At 43.3% G+C, this 7930-nt stretch overlaps 1 long non-coding RNA gene across 1 annotated transcript in view; it reads left to right on the top strand.

The window, feature by feature from the left end:
* Positions 1 to 1019: 1019 nt before the first annotated feature.
* LOC108793735 overlaps positions 1020 to 7930 on the top strand; it is a 49766-nt gene continuing 42855 nt past the window's right edge. Inside the window, exons 1-2 of the long non-coding RNA XR_001941664.1 lie at positions 1020 to 1549; positions 5914 to 5983. This is a non-coding gene — a long non-coding RNA (uncharacterized LOC108793735). The remainder of the gene's footprint in view (positions 1550 to 5913; positions 5984 to 7930) is intronic.

Below are 7930 nucleotides of genomic sequence, written 5' to 3'. Positions count from 1 at the left end.
ATTCCAGCATAATCAGCTGCTGGAACGCAGTGGATTGCATCCTAGCCGGCTCCCTGGGTTCTGGGGTGGGGGCTAGCAGTGCAATTGCCCGCACCAGAACTCATGGCACATCAATGCCTGTGTTGCGGTCCAGTGCGATCGCAATAAACAGTGCATGCAGCATTTTTTGCAATAGCACTGGATTGAAATGCAGGCAATGGTGTGCCACACGTTCTGGTGCATGCGATCGCACTGTGGGCGGGGGGCATGGCTGCGGTGCCATTGACTTAAATGCACCGCCACGCCCCTTCCCACCCAGAACTGGCCAGGATGTGATCCAGTGAGTACCAGAACCCTAATTGTGCTGGAACGCACTGGAAGTGGTGTGAACAAGCCCTCATGTTTAGTTTTCTAATTTGTATTGAGATTGTAGTCTATCACGGGAACAGGCTTGGAGCGGTGACTACTTTACAACACACACAGTCACTATAGGAAACAAAAGTAGCCACCCTCCAGAAGGAAGGCCACTGTCAGCATGAATTCAGAGATGATTTGAGGATTTGATACCCAAATACACTACATTTTTGTCAATAGTTAAGGTATTTGAATGCGTGTTTAAGATTTAATTCCTGAGTTTAGTGTCACTTTAACAGCAGAACTTCTCGAGTCATCTACCTATCTGCCAGCTTGTGGGGCTTTTGATAAATGCATAGAAAACAAAGCAGGTGCTTTAAAAAGGAGAAACAAGTCTGTCTTTCATCCGAAGAGCAAAAGCATTTACTCATAGAAATTCTAAAGAAGAACTCCCACTCTCAGCTATACGGTATCACCAGCTAGGTGAACCCACATGAATTGCAGGGAGCAGTTTTTCTTTTGTAGTAAAGGTATCTGGAGAGGAATGCTGTACTGGCCCATGGCCAGTAAGGGCTCACTGAGCTGGATAAAGTTTCAGTTTGGATGTGCGGGAAGTTGCTTGTGTTGGTTGGGAGTAAGATTCTGGTTTGGTGAGTTTAAGGGCAGGGAGTATACCAGTTAGAGACAGGCTTTTCACTGCGAGTGAGCAGACTGAAACTGATAAGACAGCCCCAGCCAACCCCTTGTGCTTCTCACTGCGAATATTACTTCATACTTCTCGCTTTCTTTATTTAACTCAAGCAAAGGGGGCATTTTTTTAATCCCTGGGAGGGTTTGCATACCTTCAATGTTTTGTGTCTAGTCAGGATTTTTTTTTTTCATTAAGAAATATCCTTCTGAGCCTCTATTTAAAATATTGGAATGTGCAGCTTTTGGCCGGTGAGGATTTGAGATTAGCAAGGACCTGCTAATTGCAGGTTTCTCGGCTGTGCATTTTTCCAGGGCTCAGAAAAGGGGAAAAACTGACAGAGGGTGAAGCCTGGAGTGAGCGTGAAGTCTGAAGGGCTTGGCTGCTATCAGGAGGTGTATGTTGTTCTCTCTCTCTTGAGACAGTATAGGAGATGCAGTAGCTTGGAAGTCACATTGAGACATCCCCTAGCTTCAGAACGGTTTTGCAGAGAAGATCAGGGAAACTGGGCCAAGGACCTAAAATCAGGTACGTTATACTTTTTAATAAATCTATTTTTCAAGGTTCAGCTAACGTCTAGATATATAAGGTGGCGTCACTTGTCATTTATTGGTTGGTTAAAACAATACTAAAAGTTAAACATTAGTTTTGTTTGGTATTGTTTTACGACAGTTAAAGGGTAACGTAAGAATTCTTGATGTGCTGCATGGTTAGAACTTTTGTTAGCCAAGGACACTTTTTATACCTTCCATACTAGACACCACTCAAAGTTCTAGAGACTAGACTTTGACCTTGCTTGCCATATGTTATGAACTCTCCAGTAGCAACATGAACAATTACTGAATATGTTTCCTCAAGACTTATTTAATAAAGATTAGCAGGGTGCGGCGGCGGTGAGCCAAGTGTAATAACCCATGGCAACCAATAGGATTTCAGTTCACTGTCGTCAGGCCAGCATAGATTTTTTTTTTCCATGGGTTTTATTGAACATGTGCTTGCCATATAAGTGGATAGAATTTGTATCATCAGGGAAAAAGTTTACTTATTCTTTATGTTATGTATTTGAAGTGTTGTCCACCGCAGTTCACAGGTTGCTATGTTCTCGGTGGAACAGCGATCTGTCATGATTCAGACTCTCTGCACTTTCCATGACAATCTGTTGGGGGACATGACAGAGAGTTTGTCAAAAAATCTGCCTCAACCCCAAAAATAAAAATCAGGATGTCTGAATCCCAGTTATGAATTGGTTTACTTACCTTTAGTTGTCACTTGATAAATTTGCAATTCCTTTTACAAACATGAGTATCATATTTGTGTAGTCGGTAATTGGTAACTTGTCAGTTTCACTAAAAATGTAAATCACTGAAAAATCCTTAATTCTCAATAGCGGTAACAGGATAGCACCTGTCTTTCGTTATACACCTGTAAAATCTACAGCACAGGACACAAGCAGAATTAAAGATGATACCGCCAATTTTCCCAGTCATCTTTGATTCTGCCTGTGTCCTGTACTGTACGTTCAAGAAATGATACTGTTACCATCTTTTATTATAGGAAATGTGAATATTTTTTACTTCCTCTTGAGCTCTTCTAATGTCTGCCAGGCAGTCGCTCTTCCCTCCGCACCTGTGTACAAAAATGCATTGAACATAAAGCATATCTAAACCCAAGAACATAAATGTCATGTATTGCAGATTTTCAGTACCTAGATGTGGTGGCTGCATTAGGTTTATTTTCCATGCTTTTTCCCTTATTGTGACCTGATCCTACCAGTAAGACACTTCCCAGAAAGTGTGTTAGGGCTGTAGGATAATAAAAGATATGTCACCAGCACTCATTCATGGGGCAAACGTATTCTTTATTTATTGTAAATATATCCTACAGCCAATGTCCTGTGGCCATTCCGGGGCGACACAGAACACCTCCTCCTTTCTCATCTCCATGACATAGGAGGAGGTGATCTGCAGTTGGGAGAGAGAACTGGGAACAATGTAAATGATCAGAGTGCAGCATAGTCAGAGAGTAAAGGAAGTAAGGAGCTCACATGATTTCCTGTTTCCACTTATTAAAAACTATAACAACTCCCTTTCAATGGTATATTTAACAGACCAAATGGAAGCAGATAAGAGAAGTTCATCATCAGACTTTACATACAGTTTAATGTCTCACACGCCAGTGCTCATTGGTACATTTGTTCTAGTTTCCTGCACTAAGGTGAAGATCAGCTTGTTGGCCAGCGTGTATTACTACCAATGTATTAGGCCCCTTTCACATGGGCGCCATCTTTTCCGATCAGTACAGACCCCCTGCTGGTCGGAGCAGTACGGAACGGATGTCGCTCTTGTGATACAGGAAAAAAACTGAAGTAATCGGACCCATGTTAAGTCTATGAGGAGTCAGGTGTAAGTAGACATGTGTCCGTCTACATCAAGTTACCTCTGATCCATCCCATTCAGGTTCGCCACAATAGAACCCTGTTCCGATTTTACTTTGAGGACCTAGACGGACTTGGAGGTAATCAGATGTAAATGGATGCAGGTTTGTTTACATCTGACTGCCCATAGACTGACATTGAGCTTCTGATCAGGTCTGCCTAAAAACTGACAGGCAGGCCTGATAAGAATGTTGTGTGAAAGGAGCCTAATTAAAGTCTTTAGCTTCTGTGGTTGTTTAGTCTATTCTTGGTGGCCATACACTGTACAACCATCGCAAGACATTAGTCTTGCGATGGTTGTAAAGTAATAAAAAAAACGTACGATCTGCCCATCTTGGACAGGCAGATCGTGCTCTCGGTCATCGCAAGCCTGCTCCCCTGAGGGGCGGGCTTCCGATGACCGCAATGCTGAACGGGCAGTGTGCGCGTGCGCACACCGGCCCGTTCGGCATTTGTCTCCCGAGCACCTTTCAAACCAGCACTGGTTTTCTAGCGTGCTCCTTAGACAAAAGATGTGCGCCCGTACAGTAGAAACGGTCGCACGTCTTCATTCACACTGCTCGATTCTCCTACGATCGCGGGATTTCCCGCGATTCTCGTACGAGAATCGAGCAGTGTATGGGCACCTTAAGTCTACTTATAAGAAATACGCACATGATGGGTTTATTGAAAAATATATGTCAGTAAATAACCCCCAGTTACTGTTTATTGCATTGAACATGGATCACATGACTGAAAATTGCCCAGGTAGTTAAGGCCTTATAGAGAATATAAGAGAGCATGTTATAATGTTATCACTGAGCAGAAGCTCAGAGGAAGTGGATTGAATGATGCTTGAATGATCAGGCTTAGGGCACCTTGTAGCAGGAAAAAGCACTGTGAGGCAGAACTCTAAACTGAAAGTGAGTATTACAACAAAGGCTGATTTTTTATTTTATCCTTTAATGAGCTATAAATCATCTTGGTATTTTTGGTTGAAGTTCTGTTTTAAAGTGTATCTAAATCCAAGAACACCTAGGGTAAAAGAAGAACTCCAGGGACATTTTTTTAAAATTAAACCTTGCATTGGGGCTACCTCTGCACTGCAAAGGTTACTAGGTTCAAAAATAACAAAGTTATACTCACCTGAAGCTCTGATCCAGCCTGATGTCACAGTGCTCTCTCCAGCCTTCTCTTCTCCTCCACTGCAGCATTGGAATGTTCCTCAGCATCCTCACGTCTATACACAGTGGGGGGAATTTATCAAAACTGGAGCATGGCAACCAATCAGCTTCTTTCTTCATTTTGCTCAGGTAAGATTTGAAAATGATAGAGAGAAGCTGATTGGTGGCAGTGCAAATCTGCTCCACATTTTGTCTGCTCAGGTTTTGATAAATTCCTCCCAATGTATAGATAGTACAATGTATAGTGATGATTTAGGGGATCTTAGACTGCTGCAGCGGAGGGGGAGAGAGGCTCCAGGCACCGGTCTATGAACAAGCTAGCTCCAATGATCAGGTGAGTATAATTGTTTTAACCTAGACAAAAACAAGCAGTTAAACCTTGCATTATGGGGGACTTTAGTAGTAAACAGCTCCAGTCACTATATATCAGCCTCAGTGTATTAAACACAGAAGACAACCTAGGGACTCTGGAATCCAATAAAAGCATTTACCCATATGATGGAAACTCAGTGCCTACTTAATTATTATATGAATACCAATGTAAGTTCTGCCAAATTCCGGCTGAATCGGGCAGAATTCGAGCCATGGGTGGCCCTGGCAGCACCACCACCCGACTTTCAGATGATTGACAGCACCTTCAGCCAATCGGCTCTTCCGTAACAACCTGCCAGCTGTCGCATCGCGACAAGCTGGTTTATACGCGAGAGCCGATTGGCTGAAGTTGAAATTGTTCATCTCGGCACGCTCAGCTCCGCGAACTCTCGCAAGCTGAGGTGCCGAGCAGAAAATTACATGACACACTGCTCGCAAAGGCAGCGCGCCCCCGCTCCGCGCTGCTTCGCGTGCAGTGTGTCACGGCCTTAAATCTGGGATAAATTGTCTAAATGCAAGAGGCATGTGTATTCTTACCTAAATCTTGGTGTGCTATTTCTTTCAGATCTGTGCAGTACTCCAGCACAAACCTTTCCTTGTGCAGGAGCTTCCTGTAAAAAAAGACCAGTCACTGCCACTGTCTCTCCTTGTGCAGGATAACTGGTCTTGTATCTGCCCCTCTTGTAGTTTTCTGCTGGTAGTCTGTAGTAGGTGGGGCCTGCTGGGCCCCTCCCACAGCTCTGCTCTCTGTACAAGCTATGTGCAGCACAGTGTTGATGTCATCTTTCACAAGGTAATGTTCATGTTTACAAAGGCATTTGGTAAAAGCAAAGTGCATTTATATCCTTTAAGGCTATTGAGAAATATAGTTTTGAAATAAAAGTTTTAGTGCCTGGAGTTCAACTTTAACTGATTTGCCCCAGCAGGCTACAGATCCAGGATAGAAGAACCACTCTGACACACCCTCTGAAGTGAGTGCCTGGTTCAACACTGGTAAGTGACACCTTTTTTAACTTCTTCACAACGTACTCGTAGCTATCCAATATAAACAACACTACTCACTTTAAGTGCAGCTGAAGCCAAGACTTTCTTTTCTAGGTTTGGATAGAGTGGAGAGGGATTAAAACACTGATCAGGTTTTTATTGCTGTCTGTGTCCCCATTGGGGAGATTTGCCCCCTCTATTTGTCCTGGTGCCTGTTATCAGTAAAAGTGAAAGAAAATCCCAAACTTTGGGTTGTCACCAGAAGAGGAATAGATGGGAAATCTTTCAATGGGGAAGATGGCCACCAGGGATTTCACTCACTTTGGTAGGATTTCCTCTCACTTCCTGTTGTGGCTATAGGATAGGAAGTGAGGGGAATCTCCCCAATGGGATCAAATGCACCACACTGCAGCACCATGTGTTTTCAGTAACATGTGGTAAAACATGCTTTTTACAGTGTGTTACTGCAGTGTACTAGTGTATTTATCATGCCACAGCAGACTAAATCATGTATGGGGGGGTTCTGGAATCTGAAAGCCCCTTTAAGATAAGGGTGCAATGCAATATATTGCCACCGCACACATTCCTGGAAAGAAATGAATGTAAAATGTGTAAATGTGAGTGCTGTTGCCAGCAGGTAAGCAGATAGATAAGAGTACAGGTATTCCTCACTTAACGACCGAGTTCCGTTCCTACGACCAGGTCGTTAAACGGATTGGTCGTTAAGTGAGGAACTCTATACAGTACTGTACTGCATTAGTACAGTACTGTATAGCGTTGCCGATGTACAGTAACGAACAGTGTACTGTACATCGGGCAATGAAAATACTTACCAGGACCCGCAATGAAGATCGGAGGACACCACTTCCGCCGGCGACACGGCGCACTGACGCTGACGCACAAGGTCGGAGGTCGATCGGCGCTCCGTCGTAAGTGCGAGTGGTCGCAAAACAGGTAAGTCGGTAAGTGAGGAACATCTGTATACTGTGAGGGGAATTTATCAAAACTGGAACAGACAGAATCTGGAGCAGCTGTGCATGGCAACTAGGGATGTTCAGATACCAAGTATCATACTAAGTACAAGCACAAGTACAGGTACAGATACTTTTCCAGCTCCAAGACTAGACTAGAGAAAAATTCAAAAGTTAGGAGGCAGCTGTCATTTTAAAGGAGCATACGGGGCTCCTGGGATTTGTGCATCTCTGTTTTATTGTATATAAATAAAGGGATGTACCGATACCATTTTTTCAAGTACAAGTACTGATACTTTTCCAAGTACTCACAGATACAAGTACTGATAAATTTTTGTTTATTGTCATGTGACAGTTTTTCTAAAACAATACAGACTAATGATTTAGTAGCAGCGTGTTCAGTAATGTTTTTTGCATGTCTTTGATTAGAAATAAATAGATATTTTTCTTTAAAAACCTTGACATTGTGGTTTGTCCCAGCCGATGATTAACCCTTGAGCTGCCTTCATCTGTAAAACAGTTCGCACACCCCTTGTTTTACTGCAAACTTTGGTTACAGGCGGGGTTGACGAACAAGGGCTATCCACAAGAGCTTGATATCTCCAGGAGTGAAACAAACCCAGTACCACATGGTTACAGTGCATATCTGCTCCAAATTTTGTCTGCTCTAGTTTTGATAAATTCCCATCTGTATGTTGCCAGCACACCATGGATCTGTAATCAAAAGCCCAAACATTTAGTGAAGCCATCACATCTCAAACAGTGCCGGTGCAACATGTCAAGGCCATGCAGGGCCTCTTCTTCAGGCATGTGCCTCAAAACGTTGCACCGACACTGTGATGTGATGGCTTCAATACATGGTGATGTGATGGCTTCAATACATGGTTGGACTTTTGATTACAGATCCTTGGTCTGTTGTTGACATACTGTATATTCTTATCTTTAAGACTAGGGCCCACATATCCAACCCCGCTCCACTCCCCCC

This window comes from Nanorana parkeri, unplaced genomic scaffold (genome assembly GCF_000935625.1).
Source record: "Nanorana parkeri isolate BGI_ZX_2015 unplaced genomic scaffold, ASM93562v1 scaffold24, whole genome shotgun sequence".
Taxonomy (NCBI): domain Eukaryota; kingdom Metazoa; phylum Chordata; class Amphibia; order Anura; family Dicroglossidae; genus Nanorana; species Nanorana parkeri.
Note: the sequence above shows the minus strand (reverse complement) of the source record. Positions and strands in the feature narration are given on the sequence as shown.